The 19652-nt window shown below is 27.8% G+C and overlaps 1 protein-coding gene across 1 annotated transcript in view; it reads right to left on the bottom strand.

The window, feature by feature from the left end:
- The window catches only part of LOC107439670 (uncharacterized), a 71927-nt gene extending 58716 nt beyond the window's left edge, over positions 1 to 13211 (bottom strand). The window contains exon 1 of the mRNA XM_043054345.3: positions 12878 to 13211. The gene's annotated coding sequence lies outside the window, so the exon portion shown is untranslated. The remainder of the gene's footprint in view (positions 1 to 12877) is intronic.
- Positions 13212 to 19652: the final 6441 nt, after the last annotated feature.

Genomic DNA, 19652 nt, shown 5'->3' with positions numbered 1-19652 from the left:
AAGTCCCACTGATGCTACTTTAAGTTGAATTACGCGTATAACTGAGACATTGCAAAATGTATTTTCTTTTCAATGTAAATATAGAGTTTTGAGTTGATAGTATTTAGTATTATTATTTTCCCAATAATCATGAAGTCAAAATTATATGACGGCACGTCTGTGATTTCATTAAAAATTTTTTAGAAAAAATGGCACGTTGGTGTATAAAGGTTCGCCACCCCTGGCCTATAGGTTACGCCCTCCAACCATTAAGATTCCGGCTTAGTAAGCGAAAATCCGATCATTCCATCAAAAGTTATTCAGGATGTTCACTTCTTAACGAACTTGACCGTATATTTTAGAATAAAATGAGAAATGGCTATTTTCTACTTTCGCTTTTTAAAATTTGAAATCTGATGAAATACATCTGAAATAATGTAGATGTGCGTTAAAAATTTAAATACATATAAATTATTGTGCGTTTTGAGGTATAAATTATTGGGCGTTTTGAAGTATAAACTATTGTGCGTTTTGAGGAGTCTCTCTAAAAAATAATAATTTTTTTCATATATTTTACTAATTTAAATAAAAAACAACAATGCGCGTAAGATTTTTATTTTCTTTCTGGAACAATAAATACAGTACCGTCACCTTTTCGCGCAATTCTCGAACAGAAGCTGGTCATAAATTTTTGATTATAAGATTTCTATCTTCAAATAACATTCTACTAAAGCTTTCATACCAGAAAAAAAAATACCTTTTTTACCCCCAATTCAGTGACATGCGTTGCGCATCAACAAAAAAAAATTCTCGAATAGAATATTTTAAGCGTTATTTACGACCCCATCTCATAATGTACTATTAAAAAAAATCGTAAACAATCCAGTGGAATAAAAAGAATGCACCTTCACATTGACTGAATGTTGTGCATGGCCAAGGTAAAATCTTTCAGAGGTTGCACGTTAAGAGACGTTGAAGGGATGACGCAATTTGGAATATTTCAACAAAGCAGATTCGATTGTTGTTGGCCATGATCCTGAGGAGTGTTGCCGATTTATGAATTCCGTTAAAAATCGTGTTGTTGACTCCTATTATTCAAGAAACAAAAGATAAAGTGTGAAATTTGATTAGGAAAGGTTTTTAACCAACGCGCGAAAATGGCCATTTCTCACAGAGAACGGTGGATTAACGATAAATACAGCCAATTTAGAATTCAACTGACACTAACATATGCCTTACTCATTTACTATTTATGAAAAATTACTTTTTTCTATGTGTTAAAATATTGCACCACCGCTGTTTTGAGTGAGTTGACGTCACATTTTTTATCAGCCGTAATAAGACTTACAGGGGTCTGTTTAGAAGAAATTTGGGTCCGTTAACGAACCCTTCACAAAATATCTTTTCATAAAAACGGACCCTTCACAAAGTATTTTAAGTTAAAAACGGACCCTTCACAAAATAATTTTATCTTTTAATCGGACCCTTCACAAATTTGTTTATCTTCATTATCGTTTTGTTAATCGAATAAACCCTTCCCAGGAAGGGAGGGGGGGGGGAGCAAGACAGATGTAAACGAACTAAATTTTGTCTTCGGCAGACGCTTCTTCCTTTATTCGTCCGAAATGAATATTCTGCGTTCAACAGTATAGGCTAAATACCAAATATTTATATGTTGCATCGCTAATTTAGTAGCTGCAATTGCAATTTCTTTTATTATAAATGTACAGTGTTGAGCATAATCTTGTATGTCTTTACAATTTAATAACTCCTTGAAAAAGTTTTTTTGCAATAACGGACCCTATTTGCACAAATTCACAAAAGCGGACCCTAGTTGAAAGAATGGGACTTAACGTTTATTTTATATTCACAAATTACGAGTATTTTTTTCACAATTTTACAAAAACGGACCTTTCACAAAATGTCTGGACAGACCCCTGACCTAAAACGTAAAATTACGAAATATTTTTTAATACGTACAAAAACAAAAACAAACAAACGTACAGAGCCACGATGGCTCAGGGGATACAGCTTCCAACGAGGTGAACCGGGTTCGAAACACTGCTATGGCTGGTCGATACAAATCCGCATCCGGCTTGCACCGACCACAGTGATGACGTGAAATATCCTCAGTTGTAGACGGATCATTGGTTAGAGTTCCCTTCAGGCTAACCTTGGAAGATTTTCGTGGTCTTCATCTTCTAACGCAAATGCGGAGTTGTTATATCAAAAAAAGTCCTCCACGAAGGCAAAATTTCTCCCACTACTTGATCCAGGAGTTTCCTTGTCTTCTGGATTGAGTTTAAAATTACAAGGCTTAAGCGTTGAACATTAGTAGTCGCAAACCCAAAATTTGGGTCAACGACGGTTGCAAAAACAAACGTACAAAACGGAACGAAATTACGGACATTTTTCGTAAAATTACGAAAAATATACGGAAAGTACGATGGAATAAAAAAAATTAACATAATTAAGATAAGTAGTTAGAGAAAAAAAAATATATGTTTATTTTTGCGCTCGGTACTGTTAATTATTTTTTGTTAAGCTAGGTAATCGTTCATTTCGTTACGGTTATTTTGAATTTCGTGTTCTCACATAAAATCATGAAAACTAAATATTTTATTACATAAAATGAGTTTTTCTTTTGTTGAAAATATTAACATAAAAGAAGAAAAAGAACAAGAGTGAAGAGAGGAGACAGGATATTTTTTAAAGAAAAACTTAATTTTATAATAATTTTTTTTTTTTATTGAATTTAAGTTTACGGATAATAAAAAGTTTATGGAGAAAACTACCGCCGTTTCGATCCTTAGCATTAGAAAAATTATTTTAAGGGCAGGGGTCTGTCCAGACATTTTGTGAAAGGTCCGTTTTTCGTGAAATTGTGAAAATATTACTCACATTCTTTCAACCAGGGTCCGCTTTTATGAATTTGTGCAAATAGGGTCCGTTATTGCAAAAAAAAAACTTTTTCAAGGAGTTTTTAAATTGTTAAGACATACAAGATTATGCTCAACACTGTAAAATTATAGTTAAAAAAATTAAATTTTAAAAAATAAACAACAATTGCTGCTTCTAAATTAGAGATGCAACATACAAATATTTGGTATTTAGCCTATACGGCTGAACGCAGAATATTAATTTCAGACGAATAATGGAAGAATCGTCTGCCGAAGACAAAACTTAATTCGTTTACATCCATCTTTCTTGTTTTCTGCCCTGGAAAGGGTTTATTCGATTAACAAAATAATAATGAAGATAAACAAATTTGTGAAGGGTCCGATTAAAAGAAAAATCAATTTGTGAAGGGTCCGTTTTTAAGTTAAAATATTTTGTGAAGGGTCCGTTAACGGACACAAATTTCTTCTAAACAGACCCCTGAAGGGTCATAGAGTTTTAAACACTTATTTAATCTATTTTCTGTTAAATAATAGTACTGTTTGGAAACTTCTGAGATTCGAAATTTTTTTATATTTTTTTATTTTTATCAGCGCTGATAGTTGCACTAAATGTACAAATAAATGTACAAATGTTATTATGCAACAGTTATATAGAGTTGAAATAAATATATAGTAGTAAGTATGTAACATATATGCACTAATAATTGCGTAGTATACATACATTAACAATAAATATACATTAGTAATATATAATATTAAAATGAGTTTATCTGTCTATCTGTGTGTCTCGCTTATAACTCCAAAACTGTTTGTTCTATCATCCTGAAAATTGGACAGCGGCTGCAAAGAGGCAAATTTTGCACCCGATCCTAAAATTCATCTGAAATTTTCTATTTGACGTTCGGTAGAGCCGTATGAAAAATGGAATTTTTTCATTGGCTTAGAGCTTATCATTTATAAAATAAGACTACAACTGCAGAGGATTATAGTTTTTAAAAATATTTTAAAGATTACAACAGTGATATTTGTTAGCTTATATATTTGCAGGGATATTGCTGCTCTGTAAAAAAAAAAGGGGGGGGGGGAGTTTATTGTATGTCCTTTAACAGTTAACTATTTTTTATTCATAGTGTCAGATAAAGTCGATGATCACCATGAACATGATAGCACTGGAAGACTACATCTCTAAGTTAGTATTCCTAAAGTTAATTGAAATCACGTGTTTATTTTTTTTTATAGATGTGATTTAAAAAATAATATATTATGCATAGAAAAGCAAAACTAATTGAGAAATAATACCAATTGTATAGGAGAAACGTCAATGATACTTTATTAAATTTGTTATTATGTAATAATTTAATTAAGGAAATTGCTCTATTTTAGTAATCGAAATTAATGGGGAAAAGATACTTATTCATTTAAGGGATTCGTAAAAAATCACCTTGTTATTGTTGACTCCAATGAGGTTTCATTAATTTTAGTAACATGAGCAAATTGAAATTTTAAGAAAAAGTTGTGTAATAAAAAGATAAAATGATGGAGAAATGGTATTCGTTTGTTTAAGAGAAATTTAAAAAATAAACTATTATGGACATCAATGAATTTTTATTAATTTTTATAATAAGTATTACTCAAGTTTTGTAATAAGTATTAATTAAAATAAAAAAAAATGCTATGTACTGTAAAGCACTAATTCTTTTAGGAGAAACGTAAAAAATCGCCACGTTATAATTGAATTTTTAATAATTTTTATAATAATTATTACTCAAGTTTTGTAATAAGTATTAATTAAAATGAAAAAAAAATGCTATGTACTGTAAAGCACTAATTCTTTTAGGAGAAACGTAAAAAATCGCCACGTTATAATTGAATTTTTAATAATTTTTATAATAATTATTACTCAAGTTTTGTAATAAGTATTAATTAAAATGAAAAAAAAATGCCATGTACTGTAAAGCACTAATTCTTTTAGGAGAAACGTAAAAAATCGCCACGTTATAATTGAATTTTTAATAATTTTTATAATAATTATTACTCAAGTTTTGTAATAAGTATTAATTAAAATGAAAAAAAAAATGCTATGTACTGTAAAGCACTAGTTCTTTTAGGAGAAACGTAAAAAATCGCCACGTTATAATTGAATTTTTAATAATTTTTATAATAATTATTACTCAAGTTTTGTAATAAGTATTAATTAAAATGAAAAAAAAAAATGCTATGTACTGTAAAGCACTAGTTCTTTTAGGAGAAACGTAAAAAATCGCCACGTTATAATTGAATTTTTAATAATTTTTATAATAATTATTACTCAAGTTTTGTAATAAGTATTAATTAAAATGAAAAAAAAATGCCATGTACTGTAAAGCACTAGTTCTTTTAGGAGAAACGTAAAAAATCGCCACGTTATAATTGAATTTTTAATAATTTTTATAATAATTATTACTCAAGTTTTGTAATAAGTATTAATTAAAATGAAAAAAAAATGCCATGTACTGTAAAGCACTAGTTCTTTTAGGAGGAACGTAAAAAATCGCCACGTTATAATTGAATTTTTAATAATTTTTATAATAATTATTACTCAAGTTTTGTAATAAGTATTAATTAAAATGAAAAAAAAAATGCTATGTACTGTAAAGCACTAGTTCTTTTAGGAGAAACGTAAAAAATCGCCACGTTATAATTGAATTTTTAATAATTTTTATAATAATTATTACTCAAGTTTTGTAATAAGTATTAATTAAAATGAAAAAAAAATGCTATGTACTGTAAAGCACTAATTCTTTTAGGAGAAACGTAAAAAATCGCCACGTTATAATTGAATTTTTAATAATTTTTATAATAATTATTACTCAAGTTTTGTAATAAGTATTAATTAAAATGAAAAAAAAATGCCATGTACTGTAAAGCACTAATTCTTTTAGGAGAAACGTAAAAAATCGCCACGTTATAATTGAATTTTTAATAATTTTTATAATAATTATTACTCAAGTTTTGTAATAAGTATTAATTAAAATGAAAAAAAAATGCCATGTACTGTAAAGCACTAATTCTTTTAGGAGAAACGTAAAAAATCGCCACGTTATAATTGAATTTTTAATAATTTTTATAATAATTATTACTCAAGTTTTGTAATAAGTATTAATTAAAATGAAAAAAAAAATGCTATGTACTGTAAAGCACTAGTTCTTTTAGGAGAAACGTAAAAAATCGCCACGTTATAATTGAATTTTTAATAATTTTTATAATAATTATTACTCAAGTTTTGTAATAAGTATTAATTAAAATGAAAAAAAAAATGCTATGTACTGTAAAGCACTAGTTCTTTTAGGAGAAACGTAAAAAATCGCCACGTTATAATTGAATTTTTAATAATTTTTATAATAATTATTACTCAAGTTTTGTAATAAGTATTAATTAAAATGAAAAAAAAATGCCATGTACTGTAAAGCACTAGTTCTTTTAGGAGAAACGTAAAAAATCGCCACGTTATAATTGAATTTTTAATAATTTTTATAATAATTATTACTCAAGTTTTGTAATAAGTATTAATTAAAATGAAAAAAAAATGCCATGTACTGTAAAGCACTAGTTCTTTTAGGAGAAACGTAAAAAATCGCCACGTTATAATTGAATTTTTAATAATTTTTATAATAATTATTACTCAAGTTTTGTAATAAGTATTAATTAAAATGAAAAAAAAAATGCTATGTACTGTAAAGCACTAGTTCTTTTAGGAGAAACGTAAAAAATCGCCACGTTATAATTGAATTTTTAATAATTTTTATAATAATTATTACTCAAGTTTTGTAATAAGTATTAATTAAAATGAAAAAAAAATGCTATGTACTGTAAAGCACTAATTCTTTTAGGAGAAACGTAAAAAATCGCCACGTTATAATTGAATTTTTAATAATTTTTATAATAATTATTACTCAAGTTTTGTAATAAGTATTAATTAAAATGAAAAAAAAATGCCATGTACTGTAAAGCACTAATTCTTTTAGGAGAAACGTAAAAAATCGCCACGTTATAATTGAATTTTTAATAATTTTTATAATAATTATTACTCAAGTTTTGTAATAAGTATTAATTAAAATGAAAAAAAAATGCTATGTACTGTAAAGCACTAGTTCTTTTAGGAGAAACGTAAAAAATCGCCACGTTATAATTGAATTTTTAATAATTTTTATAATAATTATTACTCAAGTTTTGTAATAAGTATTAATTAAAATGAAAAAAAAAATGCTATGTACTGTAAAGCACTAGTTCTTTTAGGAGAAACGTAAAAAATCGCCACGTTATAATTGAATTTTTAATAATTTTTATAATAATTATTACTCAAGTTTTGTAATAAGTATTAATTAAAATGAAAAAAAAATGCCATGTACTGTAAAGCACTAGTTCTTTTAGGAGAAACGTAAAAAATCGCCACGTTATAATTGAATTTTTAATAATTTTTATAATAATTATTACTCAAGTTTTGTAATAAGTATTAATTAAAATGAAAAAAAAATGCCATGTACTGTAAAGCACTAATTCTTTTAGGAGAAACGTAAAAAATCGCCACGTTATAATTGAATTTTTAATAATTTTTATAATAATTATTACTCAAGTTTTGTAATAAGTATTAATTAAAATGAAAAAAAAATGCCATGTACTGTAAAGCACTAATTCTTTTAGGAGAAACGTAAAAAATCGCCACGTTATAATTGAATTTTTAATAATTTTTATAATAATTATTACTCAAGTTTTGTAATAAGTATTAATTAAAATGAAAAAAAAAATGCTATGTACTGTAAAGCACTAGTTCTTTTAGGAGAAACGTAAAAAATCGCCACGTTATAATTGAATTTTTAATAATTTTTATAATAATTATTACTCAAGCTTTGTAATAAGTATTAATTAAAATGAAAAAAAAATGCCATGTACTGTAAAGCACTAATTCTTTTAGGAGAAACGTAAAAAATCGCCACGTTATAATTGAATTTTTAATAATTTTTATAATAATTATTACTCAAGTTTTGTAATAAGTATTAATTAAAATGAAAAAAAAAATGCTATGTACAGTAAAGCACTAGTTCTTTTAGGAGAAACGTAAAAAATCGCCACGTTATAATTGAATTTTTAATAATTTTTATAATAATTATTACTCAAGTTTTGTAATAAGTATTAATTAAAATAAAAAAAAATGCTATGTACTGTAAAGCACTAGTTCTTTTAGGAGAAACGTAAAAAATCGCCACGTTATAATTGAATTTTTAATAATTTTTATAATAATTATTACTCAAGTTTTGTAATAAGTATTAATTAAAATGAAAAAAAAATGCTATGTACTGTAAAGCACTAATTCTTTTAGGAGAAACGTAAAAAATCGCCACGTTATAATTGAATTTTTAATAATTTTTATAATAATTATTACTCAAGTTTTGTAATAAGTATTAATTAAAATGAAAAAAAAAATGCTATGTACTGTAAAGCACTAGTTCTTTTAGGAGAAACGTAAAAAATCGCCACGTTATAATTGAATTTTTAATAATTTTTATAATAATTATTACTCAAGTTTTGTAATAAGTATTAATTAAAATAAAAAAAAATGCTATGTACTGTAAAGCACTAGTTCTTTTAGGAGAAACGTAAAAAATCGCCACGTTATAATTGAATTTTTAATAATTTTTATAATAATTATTACTCAAGTTTTGTAATAAGTATTAATTAAAATGAAAAAAAAATGCTATGTACTGTAAAGCACTAATTCTTTTAGGAGAAACGTAAAAAATCGCCACGTTATAATTGACGCCAAAGATGGTTCAGTATATTTGCGGTAGGCACTACTGGCATTATGATTATTGGTGCAAATAAATATCAAATATATAATTATAAATTCAATGTATTATCTTAGCGTATTTGATTCCTATTAAAACTGCATCAATACTGGTTGTATAGAAACCGTAGAAAAAAGTTTTTATGGTCTCTCTAAAGGGATAAGTACCGGAGAAAATCGTGCTATAGTGGTAAATTTTGACTGCCATGAGTTGGTCTCGAGCCTCAGTATCATGCCAAATAATTCGTAATTATCTGCATTAATGCAATAAATTTTTATTTTCATGGAATAAACAGCTAAAAACGTGTTTTTTTTTAAATCTATTACCGTAAAACCACCGAGAAGAGCAAAATCGAATAATAAATTTAAAATAATAATAAATTATTAAAATTTAATTCATATTTTAGCTTTATTAATTTTGTTGGTATACGCCTTTCAGCTTTTTTGCAGAATTTCGTAGTGTTGTTCATACTGTATATTGATTGAGATATTGCTGATACTGAATTTCTTGTTAATTTTTTTTGCTGCTTTTTCTCTAAATATTGACAACTTATGTATTGTTGTAAAAAAAAAAAGGTTGATTGCTATATTTTTATTCGAGATCTTTATATCTTTATTTTATACACAATTACAGATTACTATTTTTTAAATCTAGGTAATCATCTATTTCGTTACGATTAATATACCTTACATAATGCTAAAATAATAGAATATTACGAAAGCAAAATGTTCTGTGTTTTTGTTGATCCAGCCCATACGAATTTAATAAATATACGCTAAGAATAATGCAATTAATATACATTTGTAATTGTGTAATAAATATATACTAGTGAGCTGCACCCCCCTGCTCGATATCACTCGTCTATCCCCGAAAATTGCTACGCAATCTCATATGGTTTGTTTCGCAAACCAAGATCTGTGCTTAGGTGCATTGCAAATACACAAAATTCAAAGAATTCAAAACAATCATTCAAATCCATATAACAACATTTTTTTTTTAAAAAAATTACATCTTTTTAGTAAATACCAAATCATTAAAATAAATTTGAATTCAAATAAATGACATGTAATTCGTTAAACCTATTAGAAATGTGCTATAGTATAAAATCTTAAAGCGCAACAGCACAACTGAGACTCATTTTTCAATGAATAACTAATAACAATAATAAAACAAATAAATTCGTGACAAATCAAAAATCGTCAAATAAATTCGTAATATATAAATTCGTGAAAAAAAGCGCTTTCGACAAAATACTAAAATAGAGATCTATCGACAAAGACTACTCACTTCTGTCTAGCTTAAGGTTATTTCAGTTTCCGTTTTTAAAAGAGCTATATGTTGAGCCACCTCAGCTAGATTTGGCATGTGACATTTTCAGCGGCAATCATTGGTCTATTTTCTAGCGTTGTCATTCGGGGAGTTGTAATGAGGCTTTTTTTGTCGCCGTGTAAGAGAAATATATATATAGACTGTCTGCAAACCACTTTTTACAATTTCTTCATATCGATAGAGGATGATAACCAAATGCATTTGTCATAGGGGGAGAATTATTGCATTTAACTCACGTATTTTTGTAAACCTCTGCTAACTTCTGGCATAAACTATCTCGCTATAATAAAAAATCGCAAGGGTCGCCGATGTTTTGTGTTTTTAGCTTCACGATACATTTTGTTTTGCAACGCAAAATCTGCGAGATTTAGAAACGTGAAATTTCGAAAGGTGTGTAGAAAAATATACAGTAAATACAATGTAATAAAAAATGTAACGTACGATAATTTGTTGGAGAATTATTAACTGTTAAACATGTAAGAAAAAATATCATACGAACCACTCTACAGCATCAGGAAAGCAACTGCAGAGTTGAAATTAGGTGTGTTGAAAGGGCTATATTTTTCATGAACTTAATATCTATGCTTAAAAAAAATCTAAAAAAGTGCTGGGAGTATGACGAAATGAAAAAATAATTAACTATCGACTAGTAGTTCGAGAATTATTAAATGTTGAACATGTAGAAAAAAATATCATACGGACCACTCTATAGCCGCAGGAATGAAGCTGCAGAGTTGAAATTAGGTATGCTGAAAGGGCTATATTTGTTTATGAACTTAACATCTATTTCCAAAATTATCTACAGATTTTTTTCCCCCTCAAATTCCAATTTGTTCGGAAATTGTTACAATTTGAAGTACTTTTTGCGATACATTACATTTTGCTTTGCTGAAGAAAACATATTAGAAACTTGAAATTAAGATGATAAATAAAAAAAAGTACAGGGAGTACGATGAAATAAAAAATTTAAATTTTAAGAATTATTAAATGTTAAACTTATCATACCATTACTATATTTTGTCAATCTGCAGCCTGTTGAAATATAGCTTGGACGCGTGGTTGTTTTAACTTTTTTTGCTACTATTCCGCAAAATATTAGATGTCAATTAGATGTAGCAAATGAAAAAAAAAAAAAGAGACAGAGATTACATGTTGCCAGAAACAAATCTACAATGAAATTTTAAAACATAAAATAGAGTTTTGAAAATCGTTCCCTATAAAAAATATTATAAGTCTCATTAATGAGCAAAATTATTTGTCATTTATTTCTGCTTATTCATCACACAATCTGTATTCCTTACATTATTTTTTTTTAAAGTACAGATTATTATTTTTAAAACTTAGGTGATCATCTACTTCATTGCAATTAAATGTATTTTACATGAAGCTAAAATAATAGTAAATTTTAAAAATCAAAATTTTTGTTTTTGTGGAAAATATTGAAGATTAAGAAAGAAAAAACAATGATGAATGAGAAGCAATAAAAGGATTTGGTGAGCGAAGCGGGCAGAGGAGTATAAAAACTTGAATGACATTATAAAAATTTGAATGACTTAAAGTTAACTGTAATTATGTCTTATGAACTGTAATTATAAGCAATCAATATTTCTTAATGTTTAACATTTAATAAAGTTAACGCAGTAATACTTACTATTTGAGTTATATGGTTGGCAGTCATATTTTAATAAGAAATATGTTAATATAATAAGAAAGATATTAAAATAAGCTTTTAAAATTCAAACATTTGGAATGTATTATTTGTATCACAGAACGTCTCTTGATATGTCTCCTTTTATATAAGGAAAAAAGTTAAATTTTAAATTTAAAAAAAAAACAATAAAAAATCATTCTGTTTATGAAACAGCAGTCTAAAAATTTTTCATTTGATAAAACATTTTCCTTAGAAAAGCTTTTTATTATCTTTTAAAACATTTACAGTACTGGGCCATTTGGCCAAATATTTCGTTCTGAAAATGATGCTCTTTTACGTAATTCTAAAACCATTGCAGCAATGCTTCATTTACTGCAATCTTTTTTTTTAACTTTAAAATATTAATCTTAACTATTTCACTATTTGGGTACACACATTATTCTGCAGAAACTAATAGGCGAACTTTGAAAGAACGGTTTGTCACATTTCTCAAAAGAAAATAAAAATGAAAAGGTATGATTTTTCTTTAGCTCTGACAAATTAAATCTTTTACTCATTTTTAGATATTTCTTAATATTAATGTATTATTAAAGTAAAAAAAAATTGATTTAATGTAACTCCTTTTGATCGATTTCTTTAGTATTGACACTTGAAATAAAAAGTAGTTATTAAATTAAATGAACTCCTTTTTATAAATTTCTTAGTATTAGCGAATTTTGAAATAAAAAATAATTTTTAATTTCAATTAACTCCCTTAATAAATTTCTTAGTATTAGCGAACTATTGAAATAAAAAGTAATTTTTAAATTAAATAAACTCTTTTTCATAAATTTCTTTAACGAATTTTAAAATAAAAATTAATTTTTAAATTCACTTAACTCCTTTTAATAAATTTCTTAGTATTAGCGAACTATTGAAATAAAAAGTAATTTTTAAATTAAATAAACTCCTTTTCATAAATTTCTTTAACGAATTTTGAAATAAAATTTAATTTTTAATTTCAATTAACTCCTTTTAATAAATTTCTTTACATTAATTAATTATTGAATTAAAAAGTAATTTTTAAATTGAATTAACTCCGATTAATTATTATTAATGATAACATAGAATGTTTGTAAAAGTTCTGTAACATAAAATGTAACTTTCACTGTTTCTAACATACAAGGAAAACATAAAAGAAGATGTTTCTTTTTTACCTTTAGATGATAAACAGTGATTGTTTTCTCTTCGTAACGCTCTCAATCACATATAGTTCAACACACGACTATGGAAGGTTCCTTTATGTTCGAAAATTCCAAAACTACTCTCACCGACAGAATTTTAAGACTCATTAAAACAAAAATATATTCCAGGAGTATATTTTTTTTCTCTCAAGAAATATGATTAAAGAATAATTATTCAAATGTTGTTAAATTCACTCAGGTTTGCACATGTTTGTGATTTCCGAAATGATAGAAAGCAACAACCTCCACCGTTTTCGGCGGGTGTCGCGAAGTGATCGTATGGAAAGCACCACACAGCCGGCGAATGGAGGATGAAAGTCACGTGACCCGTGACGCAACTGTCACGGATCGTCTGCTTTGTTTGAGTTTTCGTTTCGTGTCTCGCTGTTACGCATAGAATTCTTTATTTAATTTTTTTTTTATTTTTTTGGAGGGAAATAAAAAAGTTCGCAAGGTTGTTTAACTATCCATTCTGAATCGAGCTTCAGAAGGCATCCCCGGGGGGACCAATGATTTTTGTCGCATTTATTGGAAATATCAAATTTGCAGCCTATCGTGGAACACCGCTACCTTCAATAAGATTTAAGTTCACAATATCTGACGTTACGGTAGTCTGGTAAAGATTTATTTTAAAACCAAGATCTGAAAGGTCATAGTTAGAGCATACCTGGGGAAGCGCTGTTATAAATTCCATAATAAAAATTTTTTATTTAACTTACACAATATTAAAATGTCTAGCAGCAACTAGAAAAGCAACATTGCCATTTTGTTTTCAACAGAAAATTCGTGTCAAGACAGTCTGAAAAAGATTTAGCCCAAAATCAAAATTTAAAAAGTCATTGTTAATGCTTAGCTTGATAATAATTATGATTAAATTGTCTTAATGTAAAGTTTTTGGTTTATTTATTACAATGTAAAAAAAAAAAAAAATTATTAATCGAAAATCAGCGTTCGAAATAAACTGAAAAACTCTGGCACAAAGGTTTGATTGAAAGTGAAATTCTAAAAAGCCATTGTTAATGCTTAGCTTGATAATAATTATGGTTAAATTGTCTTAATTTAAAGTTTTTGGTTTATTTATCACAATGTGAAAAAAATTTATCAATCGAAAATCAGCGTTCGAAATAAACTGAAAAACTCTGATACAAAGGTTTGATCGAAAGTGAAATTCTAAAAAGCCATTGTTAATGCTTAGCTTGATAATAATTATGGTTAAATTGTCTTAATTTAAAGTTTTTGGTTTATTTATCACAATGTGAAAAAAATTTATCAATCGAAAATCAGCGTTCGAAATAAACTGAAAAACTCTGATACAAAGGTTTGATCGAAAGTGAAATTCTAAAAAGCCATTATTAATGCTTAGCTTGATAATAATTATGGTTAAATTGTCTTAATTTAAAGTTTTTGGTTTATTTATCACAATGTGAAAAAAATTTATCAATCGAAAATCAGCGTTCGAAATAAACTGAAAAACTCTGATACAAAGGTTTGATCGAAAGTGAAATTCTAAAAAGCCATTGTTAATGCTTAGCTTGATAATAGTTATGGTTAAATTGTCTTAATTTAAAGTTTTTGGTTTATTTATCACAATGTAAAAAAAAATTATTAATCAAAAATCACCGTTCGAAATAAACAGAAAAACTCCGATAAAGGTTTGATCGAAAGTGAAATTCTAAAAAAAGCCGTTGTTAATGCTTAGCTTGATAATAACTACGAATTAAGTTGTTTAAATGTAAAATTTTTGGTTTAATTATCACACTGTAAAAATAAACAGATTAGCTTAATATGGTTAAGCGTCTTGTAGTAAAATGCTTATCAAATGAATAGAAATATCTTCAGACGAATAAATTTTTTCACTGTGTCCAAAAATTTTTGATTTCCTTAAAATGTTCACGAGATAAAATGAAAAGGACGAAAAGTGAAATTATCATTCCGAACTTTTCGATTGTTCTCATGCCAAATCTATTGAGACCCTATTTTTCAGATTGTGGCTACCCCCATATTTTGAGGGTCAAAAATCCAAATTCGTTGAAAAAAAAGGCATGCTTATTCAAATACATTTTAGCATCTAAAATTGTATTTTAAAATATTGTCTGCACTAAATAATTAGAATATTTAAGTTTGGGACCTCAAATATAGTCCTAGTGAGTGAAAATCTGACCATTAGACCGAAAATTGTTCGTGGAAATCACTTTTTTTACTTTGGGCACAGTAATAAATCCCGAGCACCCGGTCACCACAGTGACTTAAAAACCATACGTTCCGCCTAATATTTTACTAAAATTTGAGTTTAAAGCAAAAAAGTCTACACTACTTTCCATTCCATAACAAAATGGCTACAAGAAATGAGTCATTTTTGTAATTTGCATACTTTTATAATAATCCTGTCAACAATAATACCTTGACCCCAATTGGGCTCAATATGGGTCCTATATGAGCATGGTCCGAGGGACCGATATTGGGACGTCTAGATTTTTTAATATTGGTTCATACGGTGTCAATATCAGCTTATATATGGCCAATATAGGGCTTATATTGGCTGAATAAGGATTATAAAATTTCGGGTGAATCTGACAATTCCATATAGGGCTGATATTGGTTTTAAAGTGGTCGTAAAATATCGGGTAAATTTGACAACTCCATATAGGACTGATATTGGTTTTAAAGTGGCCGTAAAATATCGGGTGAATCTGACAACTCCATATAGGACTGATATTGGTTTTAAAGTGGTCGTAAAATATCGGGTGAATCTGACAACTCCATATAGGACTGATATTGGTTTTAAAGTGGTCGTAAAATATCGGGTGAATCTGACAACTCCATATAGGACTGATATTGGTTTTAAAGTGGTCGTAAAATATCGGGTGAATCTGACAACTCCATATAGGACTGATATTGGTTTTAAAGTGGCCGTAAAATATCGGGTGAATCTGACAACTCCATATAGGACTGATATTGGTTTTAAAGTGGTCGTAAAATATCGGGTGAATCTGACAACTCCATATAGGACTGATATTGGTTTTAAAGTGGCCGTAAAATATCGGGTGAATCTGACAACTCCATATAGGACTGATATTGGTTTTAAAGTGGTCGTAAAATATCGGGTGAATCTGACAACTCCATATAGGACTGATATTGGTTTTAAAGTGGCCGTAAAATATCGGGTGAATCTGACAACTCCATATAGGACTGATATTGGTTTTAAAGTGGTCGTAAAATATCGGGTGAATCTGACAACTCCATATAGGACTGATATTGGTTTTAAAGTGGCCGTAAAATATCGGGTGAATCTGACAATTCCATATAGGGCTGATATTGGTTTTAAAGTGGTCGTAAAATATCGGGTGAATCTGACAACTCCATATAGGACTGATATTGGTTTTAAAGTGGTCGTAAAATATCGGGTGAATCTGACAACTCCATATAGGACTGATATTCGTTTTAAAGTGGCCGTAAAATATCGGGTGAATCTGACAACTCCATATAGGACTGATATTGGTTTTAAAGTGGTCGTAAAATATCGGGCGAATCGGTTAAAGTGGCAGTAAATTTCGGGTGAATCTGACAATTCCATATAGAGTTGATATTCGTTTTAAAGTGGCAGTAAAATATCGGGTGAATCGGACAATTCTATATAGGGCCCTTATCGGAAAAAAATTTGGGCCCTTTGAACAATTATTGAGACAAGGCAATGAGGGCCCAAGTTATTTTGCCGTTAGGGAACCTTTTTCATTTCATCAGCGGTCATGATGTAATAAAATGCAAATTAATTTTTGCACAGTCTAATTCTAAGGTCATTACCAAACATTTTTAAATAAAACTTTTGTACATGAAACAAAATAAGTCATTACGTACAGCCATTCAAAATTTTGCATTCAAATGCATTTCATTTTCACTAAATAGGTTGACTAACAAACGTTAATAAAAAAAGAGAATCACTTAGCAACAATAAACCGTTTTTATATCCAAGAAAAACTAAACTTTTATATCGTTTCCTGGTTTTTCACGTAATGTCATTTAACCTTGTTTAGATATTTGTTTATTCTTATTTTATTTTTTCAATTACATACGCAGCTTCCTTAATTATTGACACTCTATTTTTGAACAGTAAAGACTTTTTAATAGATGTCTTTTCACGTCAAATTCTTTTTTGTTTCCTACACCGACGTATAAAAAGAAAGAAAAAACAAAACAGACATCTTTTGAATAATAGAATTTTTATACCGTTCTCCAGCATGGTTAATTTATATTCAACGAGAATTATTTTTGTAACTATACAGAAACGCTGTTTTGAAATAAGTATTGTCGTTTTGGTTATAATATTTTGTATGAACATTAAATGAAATGCGATATGATTTACTTTTATGTGTCAATATAACTGATGGAATGAAGCTGCAACTTTTGCCTCATCATAAATGTAGTAAATAGGGAAACGACGGTAATTAGACGGTAGAATCTTTTCATAAAATATCTAATGTTTCATGTACAAATAATATTCCTGCATGAACAAAAATATTAATTTATGTCAATTAGTGTATGACACGAAAAAATTGAACTTGCACGCATTTGTAGCTGTTTTTTTTTCTTTCTTTCTTTCATTTTTTCAACATAAGTCTGCTTCGTGCTGGAAGAAAGGAAGTACACTTATTTCGTAAGTATGTCCCATGTGTTAAGTGATGAGAAAACTACAGTTGTGTGAGGTAGTTTTTTTTTTTTTTTTTTTTTAAAATTCTTTTAAGCTAGATTTTTTTTTTCCACACTAAGTCTGTACTGTGTGTAATGTTAAAAAAAACATTTAAAATTGTTTTTTTTTTCGTAGACGTAACTGTATTGTGTTTGGATTGTTAATAAAAACTCATTTTGGGAATTTTTTTCTTTCTTTTCTGGACGTAAGTCTGCGTATCGTGTGCAGAGTGTTATTTGATTATTTTGACCGAAATATTTTAGAATCATTCATTACATTTGTACAAATTCTCATCGTTTAAAATTGTGTCATTCTAAATAGTTAAATTTTGTGCTTTAACAGAATTAATCATATAGTTTCTGAGTATTAAATTTCGAAAATTATTTGATTTATTAATACTTTTCAAAATTTCAAAAATCATTAAATTTCAAAAATTATTAATTTCCATAATTTTTATTTCCAGAGGATTATCCGTTCAAATTTTGATTTTTTTTTTTTTTCATTTCAAATTACCTAAGTAATTTAAATGTTCAGTCTCTATGAAATTGGGTAAAAATATGAGCATAAAATTTTAATTTCTCCATGGAATTATCTTCCATAAACTAATTTTATAATTTACTTCAGAAATGACAGTGTAAATTTGCATCAGAAATATGAGGAAATAAAGCGGGGCTTAAACTTTCTAAGTCTTCTTACTTAACTGCCGGGTCCATACTTTTTACATTGAGATTTCTCGTTTCCTCGTCTTAAAAAGTTAAAAATCTGATTCCGTCCATCAATGAAAAAAACAGAAGAAGGTGTGCATATTCAGATTCTTCTGCTGAAAAAATTTTCTGGACAGTTATTAGCACAGGAAAACCAGCCTAAGTTGACCATTTTTGGGTTTGATGACTCACTTAGAAAAATGGTCAGTTTGTCTAAATGGGCTTAAAGTAGAATTTATATGTTTTTTCAGCTTGTTACTTCAACTGAATGATTGACTAAGATGGTCAAAATATACGAGTGGTCAACAGATTGGCAGTCCACTTAGCCAAGTGATTAAATAATGTGGACGTAATTTAATTATTTTCGTCAACTTAATTCTTGATTATCAATCAGAGCTGCGGAGTCGATAAAAATTTCGCTGGATTTTGAGTTAAGAGTCGAAATATTTGCTTGACTTCAACTACTAAAAATTAGGATCTACAGAATAAAATAGAAGAAAAAAAATATTATATTTACAAAAATTAAAAAATATTTACAGGTATAGAAAAAAATATTAATTTAAATAATTCTTTATAGCAAATTTATTTATTCATATTTGACTTTTTTTGAAGAAAAAAAGCTCATTAAAAGTATGAAAAAATTAATAATAATAAATGAATTATTAATACGTTATCTTTTACTTTATAAATTCCAAAAGTAAATATATTTATCTAACTTACTCAGTTAATTAAAATATATATACAAATGAAATAAACGTATTTGCATTGATTTCCTAAATAGGGGAAAGTTGGATAAAACGGGATAGTCGGACAAAACGGGATACGTCGCCTAGGGACCAGACTATTACAGCTATCTAGTGGACAACGACAGAAACGTGTTATTCGACCGTGATTATATTATTCTCGGTGCGTCCCGTCTCGAGATCACTATTCGATAGAAAGTTGTAGGTCTCAGAACTTTTTTATTCTATTTTCTTGCCATTTTCTACATTTACGTACGTTGTTTTTTACATTGTACTGCCTCTATATATGGGAATAAAATTCCGGTGAATATTAAATTCGATTAACCATTTATTTACCAATACTTTTATGTGCAGTCTATCGAATTTTCTTTGCACATTTAGGCAGCAGCCATGTTTGTTTCAAAAAGGGTCGGAGTCGGACAAAACGGGACACTTATGAGTTGGACAAAACGGGATAGAGTTTTTTATGTCCCGTTTTATCCACCTATTTATTTGTTGGATTATTACATTTTAAAATAGTCATATATTAATGTAGGCCTAGACTTTTTGAGCAGCTTATTCATATTAGCTATATATATATTTGAAAAATTTAGTCTCTTTATATAGTAATGCAAAAT

This window comes from Parasteatoda tepidariorum, chromosome 1 (assembly GCF_982258835.1).
Source record: "Parasteatoda tepidariorum strain Cologne lab strain chromosome 1, Ptep-v5.0, whole genome shotgun sequence".
NCBI lineage: Eukaryota > Metazoa > Arthropoda > Arachnida > Araneae > Theridiidae > Parasteatoda > Parasteatoda tepidariorum.
This window is presented reverse-complemented; position numbering and strand designations above follow the sequence as displayed.